This window comes from Grammomys surdaster, unplaced genomic scaffold, assembly GCF_004785775.1.
Source record: "Grammomys surdaster isolate TR1022 unplaced genomic scaffold, NIH_TR_1.0 167, whole genome shotgun sequence".
In the NCBI taxonomy this organism is placed as follows: Eukaryota; Metazoa; Chordata; class Mammalia; order Rodentia; family Muridae; genus Grammomys; species Grammomys surdaster.
This window is the reverse complement of record NW_021604615.1, coordinates 1,412,621-1,431,560: the sequence shown is the minus strand read 5'-3', so window position 1 is coordinate 1,431,560 and position 18,940 is coordinate 1,412,621.

The window sequence follows — 18,940 nt, the reverse complement described above, 5'->3', positions numbered from 1 at the left end:
TTCTTTCTTTCTTTCTTTCTTTCTTTCTTTCTTTCTTTCTTTCTTTCTCTTTTTGCTTTTGACAAGAAAAACATGTAAAAGGTGAATTCCAAGACATCAAATTTATCAGAAAAATTTGCTTTTTCATGTAAAAGCCTGCAAAAACAATATTTTAATAACATAAGAAAAAGTTTATGTCCTGTGAAGCTACTGAAATTCTGTCTACAAAGTATTTCTTCCTGTCAAGATTGTCATCATATATATATATATATATATATATATATATATATATATATATATATAATTTGTTGTGTTTCTCTCTTAGCACTACCCAAGGAAGTTCCTACCAGGTGCATCTTTTATGGGCTTCATAGATCAAGTTCTCAAGTGTGACAAATGCAGACAGAAAGGTTACAAGAGAGAGGAGGATTTCTTTTCCTACATCAAAGCCATTACACAATGCTGAGCATAACTGTGTACTTGAACTTTGCATTCTAGAAATATCCTAGCCTTTCTTGGGTATGGTGAGTCTTGCCAGGCACTTTGTAATTGTACTTGCAAATATGACTCCCATCTTTGCAGTACGATCCAGAGGAATGATGCATGAACAGGCAACTCTCTTATCACCTCACTCCAGGAAGAGCAGATGGAGTCTATGCAGCATGTTCTGAGCAATTACACAGAGACTGGTCCTGATGGTACCTCTTTTCAACCCACACATACCTTACTGCTTACATAAAACAATTGCTACCTGGTGGATAATTTTAAGAAAGAAGCAAAGAAATACCATTAACATGACAAAACAAGGAGCAAAAGTTAACCTACTCAGAGCTTATAAACAAAGAATACTTTTCTAGGCATAAAAGTATACCTGGCTGTGGTAATCAAAATTAAAGGGAAACTGTACACAGAAACTTTATAAACATTCATCCTACTTTGGGACAAAGGAAAGATGAACAAGAGTACATTAACTTGGTGATTTTTTTCTCATGGAATCAGAAACAGTCTTTAATCTCTTTTAAGGCAACAGCAGTGAGAAAAGAAAATGCTTATGGCATTATTTTTTTTCTATTATAACAAGTGAAGTGATGCACAGATTTGGGAGAATTATATAGATAGGTAGATAGATGACAAAATATGATGGATGATATATGATAGGCGGACAGACAGAAAGACAGATAGACAGATGATGGATACCTTAAAGCATTTAAAGTTAGACCAATTCAAATTAATTGTGGATATTAATTTAAAACCAAGACTGACTGAACTCATGATCAGTGCAGAAAGGAAAATTATGGATATCAATCATGATATTATCCATTTCCATGCCTTTCAGGAGCCTACCAAGTTTGAATATTAAGAATAATATGATAGTATTTATTTCCTTTCATAATAGATAACCCATGAAAAATTAGAATGGGCTAAATGTAAAGACAGCCAATAATTAAAACATGTATTTGAATTTTCACATCCTTAGTTACACAATTTTAAGGAAAAAATAATACACATATTGTACACTAGACATGTTCCCATATAATTTCTCCATGTACAACACTAAAGCAACCATAGCTGACTATAAAAAAATTAACCTCATCCAAAATAACTCACAAATATTATACAAATGCACATTCAAGGAAAAGTTATTGGATATCTATCTGTGATTGAAGTTTTTTTTATTTTAATTTGAGAGAACATTAGTCACCTTGGAACTTTATAGACCATTCTGTGTTACTCACTTAAATTTATTCCTTTGATATGTTTTTTTCCTTAAAATCCCTTGATGAAAAATTAAGCAATTATCTTAATTTCTATATTGTAAATTAATGACTATTTTTCATTCTCATTGTTTATTGATATGATACTAATTCCACACCTGAGTAAATATTCATCATGTAGAACATCTTCATTAGGTGACTTTCGGCCCTTTATTACTAGGAACACATTCATGTCTGGGCTGTGAAGTGCTGTGGCTGCCAGAGGTAATTGAGGCTTTCAGTTTCCAAAAGGTCAGCTGACCTAGGAATGACCTGACAGTTTCATCTCAGAGGGTCATTGTTCTTAAATGTCACAGTTATTGAAAGCCATTACAGCTTCACTACATACCTCAGACTTGTCTTCAAATTATAAGAATTAGAAAGCCAAATAAAAATTCTCACTTTTATCAGGTGTTGGATTACCTTCAGGTCAGTGCCTTCAATGGGCCATGTCAATGCCTGTGCACAATTTTGCACTTATATTTGAACAAACCCTAAATTACTCAGAAAAAAAGAAAATATCCACACTGGACCCCTGCCTTGTCTTTGGAGGCAGTGTCTCACACTGTTTCCCAGATTGGTCTCAGACTTTCTTTATACACAATGAGAAGTCCACAATGTACTCAAATTCACAGCAAAACTTGTGTCTCAATTTCCTATACCCTAGTTGTTAGGATTATAGGCAGTAATCACCATACCAAGCTCCTGCCTTTAAGGGGAAAAACTTAGTGATAACTAACCAAAAATTCTTATGGAGGTTTTTATTATCTTCATATAAAGGCAATATGGAAGAGTTTTTCTCCTTTTCTTATCTATACAGAATTTATTAAGGAAAGGGTAATGAAATGAAGATCTGCTTTGCCCCTACACTCATTTCCATTGAATATGGAAATATGGAAAAATCTTTCTTGACTTTGACGCATACAAGTTTTCCTGAGCTTCTGCTGCTAAATAATTTTTCCCAAATGCACTGAGCTACAATGTAGATGGGCACAGTGTGATGATCAATCAGCATGATTCTTCTTTTCATAACACGAAATTGTAAATTATTTTTGTGTAGGATGTATGTGTGTGTGTGTGTGTGTGTGTGTGTAACTGTCCAAATGTTATTAAGAAGATGCTGTGCACTAGGCACTATAGTCCTATACCTCGATTAACAAGCAAAATAGAGGTGACCCTAGTAGCATAGCTACTTAGCTAGCCTACTCAGCTTCCACCCAAGCACAGATCTAGGTTTCTGAGTTTGCCCACTTCAGCATCCACCCCATTTATGAAGTCCTGGAGCACATGAAGGGGCTAGTCCTGCAGATCCAAAGCTGCAGAATCTCCATGACTCAGGACAACAAAATATCTAAGAGAAGTTCCAATGATAATCCAATATAGATAGTGTAGCAGAAGCCAGAGGTCTCAAAACAGACCAATGACTCATTGAAATGAAAACTTGCAAGTAAAGCTGCTTGGGTACATTGTGTGACACACAGAAACACTGTAGCTTCCATGGCAAGATTTATTTTTCTATTTTTATTTTTTGTTTCCTTCAGTGAGGGAGGTTGCCAGGGCAGAGGGTAGATATGAAGGAACAGAGAAATGAGTAAGATTAGCATGCATGATATGAAATTCATAAAGAATCAATAAAAAGTTAAAGAATATGAATTAAGAATTTCTCAATATATTGAATTCTCTTAGGACTGCCTTCCTCTCTGATATTCTACAAGCCACTATTCATTCAAAGGTACATTACTTAGTCACCTAAAATTTCTTCATTTTTTAGTTATGTACTTCTAATTATACCATTTGTAGAGTGTGCTCCAATATGATTACATGGTTATTTCTCTGTTCTCTATCAAAGCTCAGTTTTTGGCTTGGAATTGTGGTATGAGCAGAATGTGTTTTCTATGCGTTCTATGTGATATTGTGTAGATATCTTCTGTCCAGTTGGTATTTTGGCTACTTAAGACTGAGAATTCTTCACAATCTGGACATGAGAACCTGTACACATGTGAGAATATAGACTGAATTGTCCTGTTCTCACCATGTCCAAAATATGTGACAATTCGTGCCTTTAAAGAAGTATGATTAGATGCATCAATAGTTACAACATTTATGTCCCTGACTAATATAAAGTTGCTCCATTTCTTCTGATTCAGTTTGAAGTCTAAACCAGCATTTAAGAAGTTTACTCCATGATGTTTGTGCAGGCTCCATTTGCTTGATAGTTTCAACCTTTGTCTCTGTTTCTTGATCTCTTTTATAGATATGTTTGTTGAAGACAAATCCAGTATATTACTGTATCATTTAACTTGTGGGTTAAAGCTATTTCTATTCAAAATAATGGTTGAAAAGTGTTGGCTGTTGCTTGTGATTTTGTTTTTATGTGGACTGGGCTCTTAACTTTTAGATCTTTTTTTTTTCCACTCATGGTATTGTGTTTTGCTGGAGAAAGGCTGAGATTTCTAGAAAAGATGAAGGAAGCTTTAAATAGCTCCAGTGCCCACATCCATCTTATTTTCTTAACTGGCTTTATTATTGTTGCTATTGTTTAATTGCCCATGAATTATGAGAAAATCACTTTTTTTTCTGGTTCAATGTTGTTATTTTCTTTTACCTTCATGGTAGCATTGGTCCATTAGGTAATGCAAAGAAAATGAAAGTAGTACCATCCATATATGCTCTGAACAATTGTGAAATGAAATTTCTGGGAAGAATAAAAACCACAGAGTTGTGTGAAATATTTAGGGCTGACTGACATATTGTAAAAAATCAAGTATAACATAAAAATCAGGATTAATATATCAAGGGTTAACTCCGCACATGGATTGCTATTTACTGAATCCTTCTTGTGTGGCCCTACAGATGTAACCATTAAGTTAATTATTTTAGGTTGTTAAAACAAGTGTCTGATGTCCACCAAACCAGCATAAATGCTAGGAATTTCATCAGAGAACAGTAGAGATATATCTTTGATTTCTCCCCACCATTTTGTTAAATAAGTGTGTTTGGAACATAGTTTGATCAATAAATGTCTTTCTTCTGTAACTATTAATATGCCATGTAACCGTTGAGATGCTTTAGGTGACCTGAATCTGAGTGATGGACTTTACTATTGTTACAGTTGTTTACCCTGTGAGGTCATCCCAGCTTCTGTAAATAACTTATCACCTGGGTGTGTATGAAGCTCCACAAATTCATATTTATCAGAATGTTAGACTTTGGTGAAATGGTCCACATGGGTACAAATTTGGAGTAGATGGTTATTCGAGTTTTTCTCCCCAGGAAAAGCTAACAGAATACATTGTTAATTATATTAGGTTCCAGAATAAAGACTCTCTTAGAATCTTTTTTTAAAATGCTGCAACATATTCAGAAATGAACTATGAAATAAATACTTCAAGAAAGTAAGCTAAGCAATGAAAACTTGTAAAAGACCATTGCAATATGTAGGAAACAGAACTCAGTTTTATGCTGGGATAATTAAGTGGCTCATGCAATGATTTCTTTCTTCTTGCAAATTGACTATTAATTTACATTCTTCTGGTTAATCATAACAGACTTGGTTGAAATGTGTCTATGATGCCTAAATTTTTTTAAGTTTTCTTTACCTTTAAGGAATGACTTGCATGTATTATATAATATTTATTTCTTGGTAGATGTTTCTAAATAAATGCTCTGATAAAAGGGAGATCAGAGGCCAGTGATTAATAGGACACCTGCGTTTACCTAGTGTCCTTACCTTACCAAGCTAAGGAGAACTTGGATGCTTTTGATCAATGGGTACACATTTATGTAGTTTACAAAGCTTTTATACATGTGTATTACCTTTTTGGATGTAAAAACAGCATTGGCCTTGCCTATTCCAATTAAAATCAGGTATATTTAATATAGCTAATTGTTTGATATATATGAATAATTGGATATTTTAAACAATATAATTATTAGAGTACACATGGTATAGAACACTACCAAATACATATAATTATAACCACAGTGTTTTTCAATATCAGGTTAAAGAATTATAAGAAGAATAGAAAGATAATGTTAGTTAACAATGTTCAAGAAATGTTAATTTTCTATTATTTTGATTGAACCATTATTTTTTCTAGTTAATGAAAGTGCTGGTTGAAAGTATGGATTAAGCTTTTAAAAGAAGACAGTAAGAAAATTTGATGTAATTGCACAAATACACACACACACACAGAGAGAGAGAGAGAGAGAGACAGAGACAGAGACAGAGACAGAGACAGAGAGACAGAGAGACAGAGAGACAGAGAGAGAGACAGAGATTTTGTTTTGGATTATAGGATGCTATTTTGCTGAAACTGAAAAACTTTTCATTCCCTCGTCCAGGCCTTCTTGCCAAGCACATATCCTTTGTCCTAGTTTGTTTTTTCTGTTGAAATATGTTCCAATATGCCGACCCAAAGCAAACTTGGAAGGGAATGGTATATTTGGGTTATATGATAGAGCTCATAATAAGAAGCCAGTGGAGGAAGAAACTGAAGACAAGGACTGAAGTAGAAACTGTGGGGTTTACTTGATTACTAACTTGGCTTGTCAGCTCTGCTTCTCATAGAACTTAGGTCCACAGACCCAGAAATGACATTGCTCACAGTGGTCAAGGCCGTCTTGTATCAAATCAGAAATTCTCCACAGACACAGACACAGGTCAGTCTGGTGATAGTTGTTCCTTAACTGAGCTCTTTTCTTCCTGGGAATGTCAAATTGACAACTGAAACAAACTATGACACTGTCACTGTTCTCCTTGAGAAAAATATGGACTGACTGATTACAAAAATACAGTGTAAGTAGAAGGGAGATGTTAGTGACCTTGACCACTACCCAATTTTCAAATGAATGAAACACAGAATTTCTCTACCTCAACATATATAAAATCTGTGTCAACTGAAAACGTAAAAAATTGTCAGTGAAATTATTTCATTTGTTGTACATAAATATTCCAGGTTTATTTAAAATTCTTAAGTTCAAATATACCTCAGTCTCTTGAATATGCACATTTTCATGCTGACCCAGTCCCTGCTGTGAACTTTTGGAACACCTCTCATCTACTCTATTACATGGGTAAAGCATCAGAATTCCTGTGCATCATGATTAGAGCTGGATTACACTTAAAAATAAGGTACTTGTTTGCAGTACAAACATTTGGCTCCTGTTATCAGATTCCAATGGAGCAGCATGCCCTGGACCCAGGGTTTGGAACACAACTGAACTACAAAACTTAGTGTGGAATCTGTTTAGCACTTCCTAAAGGTATTTCAAAAACTATGTGGGAGAGTGATAAGACAGAAATGGAAGTTCCATTATCTGAATTTACTTGCTATTTAAGGTAACACGAGTTTTATTTGATTAAAGTGACTTTAAAGAAAAGCCATCTTTAACCAGACATGTTATCTCTTGAGGTCCCTTACCTGGCACAGAGCTACACCTTAATTAATACAATGATCTTTCTCATGTGTGTTGTGTCTTATAACACATATATTGATGGTTTTGCTTACAGTGTTGGATTGCAGTATTATGAAGCCTACATGTTTTAGAATCCCATTTAAAATCAAAGTATAATATGTTCATCCTCATGGGTCCATCACTTAATTTGTTGCCATATTCTGAAATCAATGCTAAATTGTTGGTGAAGGGTATCTAAGCACACTGTCAAGGATATGAAAAAGAAAAGGGATGTTCTAAAATTTGATCCTTCAGTAAAATGAGCTCAAATTAGTTTCATTGAGTCTGAGGGTTTCATATGTTTTGTTACAGTACTACTTCACCTCAAGTAGTACTGTAAAGACTGGAACACCATAGACTTGTCATGTAATTTTTTATGCCTTCATTAGTGAATGAATAAGTTAGTGAGTGAGTGAATGAGTGGCTTCTGATCAGGGCCATCTCTAACATCAAGACTCCCACAGACAAGTTGGGCTCTATATAATTCTTTAAGGGATTCAGAAAAATTTCACTCTATTTGTAGTTCAGTATTTTATTTCAGTCACATAGCCCTATATGGGTGAGACTGGGCACTAATCTTTACATGGAACAGTGATGTTAGTGCTCTGAGTTAAATTAAACTTGAATTTCAAAAGACTTCTTTACACCCAAAAAGGTAGATGAAGGAAAATGCTCCACTTATATATACTTACATATATATATAATTTCAAACTGAAGTGGAAATATTGTTACATTTTCATGATTAGAAGTTTGTGTTCTATAAAGCTTAATTGGAACATGTGAGGGTATCCAGCCACTTAAAATATGTTAGATTAAAAAAGGAAGAAGGAAATGTTGAAACCTGTAATTCATTTTTGACGAAAGTGTTTACGTTCAGATTTACTAAGTGTGCATGTAGACATCCCCCAACTCTGCTGCCGAAGCAAACACCATGATCCTAAAATGATGTATTTTAAAATATATCTCTTGCTTCTAAACGAGTGTTTCATCAAAATAGAAGCTGTCGTTCAAAGTTCCCGAGTCCAGGTGTCCTCATGATATAATTAACTTAAATGGCTGTCTTTCTGCCAAAATGACAAAGGCGGAGCGATTTATGAAACCACTATCCATCTTGTAGAGAGTTTATAAACCCTTGCTCATGATTGGCTTCACACTCTGATTAATAGACACTTTCCACTCCAGACTTTAATTAAAAGCAATAAAAGCAGTCAACTGTAGGCCATGAATGCCTTGGTGACAGAAAAGAGTGTCATTAGAGAGATGGGAGATCAAGCTACGAACAAATTTAGTGTGAAGCCTGATAAGTAGATCCATATGTCCGTGGTGAATTCACTCTGGGAGAGCCATGAAGGCCATGGGATCACACAGATAGAAGAAAACACCAAATAGCAGTGGGACACTCAGTTTTCAGTACAATCTGCTTTAACTTAGGTGAATGTGCAGCATTATTTTTTCCTATTTATGACAATGCCAAAGTTCATGGAAACAAAGATAATGACTTTGAATGAAGTTCAGCCCCCAAGAATCATTATAGAATACAATATATCACAAAAGTTAATTTTATTACATGTAAAAGTAACTTAGTACAGTCATTAAAGAAGGCATAAACTGTTGTAAGTCAAAGACAAAATCTGAACAAGTCTAATCTAATTATTTAGTTAACATCCTATAATAAATAATTGCTTTATCTCTAAGTCATGTGACATACTGAAGTTGCAAGTAGAGATACAGATTAGCACTGCAAGGAAGGTATGAGTCTGTTGTCAGTAGAAGAAACCTCATCTGTATATTGGTTTTGCAATCTTGACAAGCCCTCCTTTAGGACATTAATGAGATACTAGACCACAGATGGAGCCCTTAAGATTATGTGCATGTATCTTGATACATTACAGCACATAGGTCCTTCACTTTAACAGACAGACTATTAGTTGCATTTCCAACATGTTAAGTTTAGAAACATAGGGGACATCATCAAACATTTGAGCTTACTTTATCTTCCAAAGAGAAGCTTTTTCTTACTAGTTTGGTCCCCTGCATAACTGTGGCCTCCAGTTCTCGACTCAGCTGTTTAGCACAGAAGGCAGACTCACAGCAACTGAACAGTGTCAAACAGTGCAAATTATAATGGTTTGAAGAATTAAATCTTGTGTGACAGAAAAATCTTAACACATGAGTTTCTTCAGTCCACCCTTTGCTTCACTAGGGATGATTCAACTTCAGACAGTTTTATTCAAGTTTTTATTGTGCATGTTGGCTGAAGGGTGTGATGGCATGAATTACAGGAGCCAAATACAACTGAGTGATTTCATTGAAAGAGGAAAATTTATTCCAAGAAAGAGGAAAATTGACTAATAATCTAAAACAGAGCCATGGGAATTGCATATCAACGCAAAAGGCTTCAATATTGTTCTTCATAGAGGCACTATAGAGATAGGAAATCTATATTCCTTTCTGCTTTACTGAAGGCCATGCATAATAGGATTGTAAAGGGACTACCATGGCTGTTGGTTGTTTGCTGGAAATGGAACTCAGGACTTCATACGCTACACAAGTGTTTTATTGTTAAACTACTCACCGAAACCCATTGTTCAAATTCAATTTAAATTTTCTATTTCTCTTTGGTCTTTTGTAGATAGAATGTATTAAATATTTAATATATATTTCATTAAATATAGGGTTTAATTCTCATAATATTTGGCTTATAAATTCATCCTAATACTAATTGAAATGCAAATTCAACTCTATATGTGTATTATTATCTCACAGAATATTCCCTCCAGATTTATTTCAATTCTTTTCTGAGTTTTTAAAATTTATATGACATGTATAAAACTTAGGGATAGATGACAGTCATATGATTAGTGCTGAGTACAAGATCTTCTTGCAGGTATTGAGAAAACTAGACAATCACTGTAAGCTATTTTAATTTATTTTGTGAATTAGCAATTAAAAAATAAAATTATTCTCATTTTAGAGTTTCCTGGTGAAAGTCTTTCACAAAGTCAAGGGATAGTCTCAGGATTAGTACAGAGTAAACTTTAAGGTCAGAAGTGAGGATATTAGTTACAACCATCAATGATGCTGCTACTACTACATCCTTAATTGTTCCTATTGCAATGTTCACAATTAGTGATATCCTCAGCTGCAGTCTACCTAGGACATTGTAGGCAACTGGGTGGATCACAGTTGTATTAGATTCTGAAGATCCCATGCTTCCACTACCATAGCCTTTTGCCTACCAACCTGGCTGCTACAAACTGCAAAACTCATTTCTCAAAGTACTCATGTCCAATACTTCAGAATGCAAAGTATATGGATAGAGTATCTTTAAATAGTTACCACTTTAAAATAAATTTACTGGAGATGGATACATTTCTCAGTGGTTAGACTACTTGATCCTGCTGTATAGGAGACACAGGCTGGATTATCAGTACCTGTGACATATTGACTCACAACTTTCTGCGACTCTAGCTCCAGGAACCTGATACTTTTTCTGTCCTCAGTGAGAACTAGTGTATATATGTGATACACATATATACCTTCAGGAGTTTATATGTAAACACAAAGTGAAAATAAAATCTTAAAGGAAAAATGTTATGGTGACTATTATCCAAGATGAGATAAGAGGAACAAGAAGAGAACGAGGTACTAGCAGTCCATGCACACAGAACAATGACCTTATGAAGGAAGGCACAATTAGAAAGTGGCCATCTGAAAACTATAAACAGGGCTCTGAAGAAACTAAACATGTACATTTGGTCTCAGTTTTCAAGTGTTAAAACTCTGAGGAAATAAAATTCTATTGTTAAAGCCACAATCCCTGAACATCCCTACTCACCCACACAAATCCCAAAGTGGTTTGCCAAGGGATGAAGTTGACATGAAGTATAAACATGATGATGTTAATGTAAAAATAAGTTCTGCTGACAATAAGATTTATATGTTACTTAAAGAAGAGCTAAAATATGAAAAATTTTCTAAAACTAATGAATAGTGATGATTAAAGCTTTCTTTGAATTTATTTAAATAATCTTACATGGATCATGTCCTGACTTAGGAAAAGAAAAATAATCCATGAAGAAACAGATATTTAATGTAAATAAATAAAAGAATGCCAAAGAACTCATCCATTTTGAGACATATCTTATATTTTACCAGGTAAAGCAAGAGAAAAATGTAACACATAGGTGATAAAATTGTAAGAAATTATTTAGTTATGGTCCCTCAGTGGGCTTATCAAGGGACCTTCTAATGAGAGACATCCAATAACAACATGTAATCTCCAGTAAGAATTTGTCAACAAGGCTTGTAATTTGAGGGGAAAAGCCTCATGACAAATATAGAACTGTGGTTAACCATGTATATTTAGAATGATATTTCAAGATAAATTTTGCATAACATTTTTTTCATCCTGCCAGAGAAAGACATTTCTAGGGAAGAAAAACTGAGTCATTACTACTTTTAGATTATAGATAGGAATATGCATTTTGGAATAGTTTGATAAATAATCAAAATCAGTTTGTATATCTTAAAGCAATATATACATGTACACTCACCTATATGCATGAACAACCCTCCACACAAGTATTCCCCCATCCCCACACATATAGTTTGGTATATGAAGCTTATGTTATATAAAAGAAATCAAACAACAAAGCACAGAAAATTGTTAGATAAGAACATAAAAAGATATGTCACCAGGGATAGAAAAGATGGAAAAGGTGTTGTCAACAAGAACTGTAGTGAACAAGATCAGTATTAGATGTCAGGTAAATTTGAAGAGGAAAGGGATAGTTACAATAGATGGTTAAAGTATCCCTTAATGCTGAGTTGAAATAAGATGCATGGCTAAGAAGATTAAAAAAGGTTGAAATTGTAAGAACCTCCTCTGTGAAGTAGTTCACAAGACAAAGTTGACAAGTGCCTCAGACTAGAGTGCTCTGTATCTCAGCTCAGAAAATGTGGTCCAAGGTAGTATGCACAGTCAGACTTCTATCTCACTTGCTCTAAAAATAAAGATTATATTATGTTGATATTCAGATGAACAGATTTAAACATTCCTAAGCTGGCATTATATGGGTAGTGCTATCCTTCTCTGTTTCAACATTTGTTTTAATCTGATATACAGTGTCTGGTTTAATTTAATCTTATTTATCCTTGCTATATGTGTTGGAGATCTTGTCAAAATGTGGGCTATGTGGAGGAGTTTTTACATTCAGTCCATACTGAAGGAGTATAATCAACTACCTCTTATCCAGTCTTCTAAAGAATTGGAATTACTGTGCTTGGAAGCATATATTTGTCACAGGTTTCATGACAGCCAGTATTGCACTGGATAAATGGTCTCAAAGAAAGTTTTACTTGTTTCCATTTTCTTCTGCTGGCCCTCAGGGCTTCAGTGCTGTTCCCCCCACACAATACCTGATCATGTTCCCCTCCTTCCTTCCCTGTCCTTTTTCCAATCCAGATCCCTCCCTCACTCCCCCCTCCTGTGTTTGCTTTCTTCTCCCTCCCAAGTGGGATTGAAGCATCCTCTTTTGGGTTCTTCAGCTTGTTAACCTTTTGAGTTCTGTGGACAGTATCTTGGATATTCTGTACATTTTTGGCTAATATCCACCTATTAGTGAGTACATATCATGCATGTCCTTTTGAGTCTGAGTTACCTCACTTAGGATGATATTTTCTAGTTCTATCAAACTCAGGATGTCCTCATTCTTAATAGCTTAGTAGTATTCAATTTTGTAAATGAACCACATTTTCTGTATCTGCAAGTTGTTTGCAGCTTCTGGCTATCAAAACAAGGCCATTATGAATATAGTAGAACAGATGCGCCTGTGCTCATGGTTGGGGCATTTTTTGGGTATATGCCCAAGAGCGGTATATCTGAATCATCAGGAAGATTTATTTCCAATTTTCTGAGGAATCTACAGATTGATTTCCAGAGTGGTTGTGCCAGTTTGCAATCCCACCAGCAATGAAGGAGGAATGGAAACAGGCAACCTTGGGAGGTAGGAGGTAAGAGGATCCTTCAGAATGTACCAGAGACCTGAGAGGTGGCAGACCCTTAGAAGTCAAAGGGAGGGACCTTATATGAAATGCCAAATAGTGAGTAGAGAGAACTTATAGAGCCCAACTCCAGCAGAAAGACAGGGCATCACTGAGGAATGGGGTTGCCATCCCAAAGTCAAAACTCTGAATCGTAATTGTTCTTGTCTGAAAGAATTGCAAGGATGGACATGGAGAAGAGCCTGAGAAAAAGGAGGTCCAGTGACAAGCCCAAAATGGGATTCAGCTCAAGGGGAGGTCCCAAAGCCTGACACTTTTACTAAGGCTACAGAGTGCTCATAAAACGGGGCCTATCATGACTGCCCTACTAAAGAACTAACAATCAGCTGAAAGAATCAGACGCAGATATTTATACCCAACCAACAAACAGAAGCTGCTGACTCCTGTGGTTGAATTAGGGACAAGTTGGAAGAAGCTGAGGAGGGTGACCCTGTAGGAGGACCAGCAGTTTCAATTAACCTGGATCCCAGAGGTCTCTTAGACACTAGGCTACCAACCTGGCAGCATACACTGGCTGTTATGGGGCCCACATATACAGCAGAGGTCTGCCAGGGCTGGGTTCAGTCATTGAGAATGCACCTAATCCTCAGGAGACTGGAGGCCCCAGAGAGTGGGAAGGTCTGGTAGGGTGTGGGGTGAGGTGAGGGGATGCAGGCAACCTTGTGGAGAAGTGGAGGGAGATATGAAATGTAGAACAGTAAGATAGTGGACCTGGAGGTGGATAAATTCTGGACTGTTAAAAAACTTTAATTTTTTTTTAAAAGGAAGAAAGTTGAACTTGTAACATTATAAAAATAAACCTTCAAGGTAATATGTTGTTAAGATTTTGATGTATTTCCATTAAAGACAACAAGCAAATAGTTTCAAGCTTACTCAGTCTGAAGTTTTTTGGTGATGAAATCTTAGAAAGTAGACAAAGTATTGTTTTAAAGAGGCAATAAAAACAATGACATTCAAGAGTGAAGTGCTTGACATGTCATAGGCCCCAGTGGGGAATTTACTACCATTGCTTTCCTAAATAGACACGGTATCAAACTTCTCTAAATATTTGTGCTAATAAACCTAAAAAAGATTGCTTTTAGCCTACATCACAGAAGCTTCTTCTGGATGTAGATAGAGGTAAATACAGAGATTCATGGTTCTTCGTGGGGCTAAAAGTAACTGCTGAGTGTTCATCCCTAAACTGAACATGTAAGCCATTCACTTTAGAGTTCAAGGAAATTTGTGGGAGACTCACAGAAGAAAAATAAGAGTTTGAGAAGAACCGTGGAATATCATCTTATAGACAGGGCATAGCCATTGCAACCATGAAGTCACATCAGTTGTTGTTAACTTGCACTAGATCCACAAAAGAGTGAGCCTGTCAAAATTCAGTGCTGAATGGTGGAGTACTCCAGGTGCCCTGCCATGCCCGGAAAACCATTGGCTATTGACAGATGGTAGGGAGAAATAAAAAGTTTTTAAGTTCTGTAGGCTCCAATCAATGATTCCACATCTTTTTTTTTTTTTCACATGGAAAGCCCTGGTTAAACTCAATGGATCACAAAATGAAACAAAAATACATGAACTGTAGAAAGATTTAAGAGCAGCTAGTTGATAGTATGTGAGAGAGATACAAGTTTATGGAAGGTGATGGTGATTAGAAAGTATTATATAAATTATGAAATTGACAATGAATAAATTTGATTTAAAAATATGTCAGCTTGGAACAAATTTCATCAAGTGTCACATAAGCAACTCATGCTTACTTAGGTACACATTTCAGTATTGACAGTAGAAACAAAAACGATGCTATTCTGATTCTATTCCCTTCTCAATACAAAGTTAGTATAAAAGCCAAAGCACAGGAGGTCACATTTTGATTTTATGCAAATTAGCTTAACCAAGGGAATGAAGCCATGACTCAAGTATGGACATCATGCAGCCTGCAGCTGAGCCACTTCTCAAAACCTGACACTATCATCTGAACCACAGGTATTTTATCATTTATGTTACAGTTGTCTGTTGCACAGAATTATTGTGACAACAGTCAATAGTAAAGCCAAAATGAAATCATTTAAAATAAGAATAAAATGTACAAAATATTTAATGATGCAATCATTAAGAAAGTATTGGATATCATGGCTTGGGAAAGCTTGAAACAACATTAGCCTGAGTAAAATCTTAATTTAGATGTTTACTTGCTTCACTAATCAAGAAACTAGGCATTTTTGACATCAATTTAAGCCATGAAGAACCCATATGAGATAGACTACCAGCAGGCATTTCCAGATTTTGTACAGTTTTACTAGATTAATACCTCGGCACTCACTAAATTTCATATATGGATCACTTAACTCTATGACAAAATACCCAAAATGTCCACTATATTAGTTAAGCAATGCAGAAAACAAAGCTGAATAGCCCATGTTACCTGCATTGAATTCTATACCAAAACCAGAAAGACAAGGAAACTTCTTAGAGTAGGATGATCTACCCTATAACATGAGTCTCTTTAGACCAGATCCACTGGGCCAGCTGAACTATTTTGTATCATGACATATATCATAATGTAAGCTCACAATACTTGGTGATTCTATCAATGTTGTTGAAGTACAATGGCAAAACTTAACTGTTTATCTAAGAAATGAAAGAGGTTATTTTACCCAAACCAGTTGCCCAATCACTTGTGAGATAAATCTTTAGTTCTCACAGTAAGATTCTGATTCTTTACCATATTTTAAAACTATACTGAAGTATACTCCAAAATATTTATTCACTTACTAGATGGAAACCAAAATACACTTAACAAAGGTGAAGGAGTGATAAGCCAGAAACCCCACAATTGCTGCTACCTTTGATGACAATAGCTGTGGGGAAAAAAGGAGGCACAGTTAGAGTCCCAGGGGGTTTTCACACCACAGGGCCCACATGCAGGAGAAAGTCTAAGGTTCCAGTGGCTGGGGGCTTTGGCAGCGGCAGGCTCCAATGACACAAGAAAGTCCTTGGTTCCAAAAGGGTTTATTGTCATGGCCGATGGAGGGCCCCATAAAACTCAGGTTAGTCCTGAATTAAATAGGGAGGGAGGAAGGGGGAGGTTCTGGGGAAGTATGCTTAATTTGCTCTGCCCTCTGGCCTTCATTAGTATGTAAATCCTTAGGGCCTGAGGCCTGTAGTCATACCCTCTACCTGTGCACTTTGGGAGGGGCTGTAATGTCCTACCTGACTGAACAATGTAGGTCTATGGAGACGAGACTGTGTGTCAGGAGCCTGGGTTCTGGGGACGTGGCCGAACTCCTGCCAGTTCTAACGTAGAGTCTCGGGGTTCTAGGCCCATGCCCAACCGTGAACCAGGATACCCTTACACAGTCCCACAAATAGCCACAAAATAAAACCCTTATAAAATCTATAAACAAAAAAGTAAACAGGATAAATGTAGTGTTATCAACAAGTATAGCAAACATGTAAGATTATACGGAGGAAAAGCTATGCAATGATCTAGGGATGAGGAACATCCATGAAGGTAACAATTCTGATATGACCCATTAAAAGGAATTTGACAATGTTCCACTAAGCTGAGTACAGAGAAACCTTATATGCTGATAGAAAACAAAGCCTGAGATTGTAGATGTGCAGCATGAACAGAAAACTGTGGATAAGAAAATTTGGTTAGAATAATGTCTCTAGATGAAAATGACCAATGAAGCAGAAGTCAAACCCAAAATTAATGCTGAGCTGGAGCTGAGTTCAGATAATCAGAAAAACTGGAGCCCACATAAGATAATCTTAGAGTGTCTACTAAGAAAGATACTTATGTCAAACAAGCCAGTTGATATACTCTGTAAACATGATAGTGTCCAAACCTGAGCAATCTACTCAGTAGGGGTGGGAGCTAAATGACTGACAATGGTTCAAAAGGGAGTCAGTCACCTTGCTGTTCCATGAGGATGAACTATAAAGAACACGTGTTTTCCGGAAAAGAGACTTGCTTCCATTCAAAGAATAAGTTTTTCTCCCTCTAAATTTTACATCATCTTTATTCTATACCAAAAGCAATGTGATACAATTTAAGAATACAAAGTCAAGAGCAAAAGGAAACTGGTGAGTTTGACTATCTCAACCTCAGGGTCTTTTCAAAACTCAAAATGGATTTTTACATCAACAAAACTTAGGGCTAGAATCTGAAAATGTCCAGTTAGGTAATACTCAGATCTCACTGATCAAGGAAGGACTGAGTCTCAAAAAAGAAAGAGATATAGATTTTGTGACTTGGGAAATTCAATGAAGGATTAGTCTGAATGGTGGTGATTTGAACATAAGGCTTTGTACAAATGCATTAAAAATACTTAGAAGACCCAAGAGGATGTCCTTAGAATTTTCTTGAGTCACTTGGACAGGGTATCACTATCTCAGGTGAGCCCATAATTATGGAAAAGAACTGATGGGATAGGAAAAGTTGTAGATTTGGTTCCTTTAAAAATCATAGAAATAACTCATAAGGGAAGGGATATAGATAGAAAGCAATGCAGAAGAAATAGTCAGGAGCTATACTCTTTTTGGTCACAGTATCAAATTGCAACTCAGCCAGGCACAGTGTTTTATATTTGATTTGAGTTGGAATCAATATGGTCTAGAAGCTGAATAGTTTTATTGAGAACTATAATGGTTTCCTCAGATTCTCTCAGTGTTTAAGTCTCTGTGTATGAGTCTTTCAGTAGTTCTGATATGTCTTGGGGGTTGGTCATGTGTACTGTATATTCAGATGCTGATTTGTTTCTCTAGAGAGCTAGTTACAATAAGGACACCAGCACAGCCATAATTATTGAACTGTTTCTTGTATCAATGTTATTTAAAGAATTCTCCCCAATTATTTGATTGGTTTTGTAATGTTTATTCTTTCATTGGATATTTTATTTATTTACAATACAGATGCCATCCCCTTTCCCCATTTCTCCTCTGTAGAAACTGCCCTATCTCATCCTCTATCCTCCTTTCTGCTTTTATATTATTTTAATTATATGTATGTATTAAGGTTAATTCTAGGTTGAGGGTCTAGCAATACAATAGATGCAAATAGTCAAGGAACAAGCAAAACAATAAACACTAATAGTCAAAGAAAAAGCAAGGCATTAAGCCCAATTATGTGAATACTCCCATACTCCTGCTATAACTGTTTATAAGGGCTTATCATAATGCACAAAGTAGTTGGGCCTACTTCCCTGTTCTAGCCCAAAGTCATTTTCATATCTGAAGCCTACTTCCTTATTCTAGCCTAAAATTTAGATTCCTGTCTGCAATTACTTCTTTGTTCTAGCCTAATATTTAGATTTCTGCCTGAAATTACTTTTTTTTCTAGCCTAAGACAGGCTTAGTCTTGTTAATGAAATAATAAAGGGGGAGAGGCAGAGAGAGCCTTTGTGGCTGCTTGGCAAGAATCTGACACGGGCCAAGGACAAGGAAATGGGCTGCTTGGCAGAAATGTGACATTGGCCAAAGACTAGGAAGTAGGCTTCAGTCAGGAATCGGACATTAGGCTAGAACAAAGAAGTAATTTCAGATAGGAATCTAAATATTTGATTGGTTAATAAAGAGCTGATTGGCTTATGAATGGGCACAATAGGAAAGCTGGACTTTCAATCCCAGCCAGGAGATTCAGTTTGAGAGAGAAATAGGAGAAAGTTCATGTGGAGAAAAAATTAGAGAGA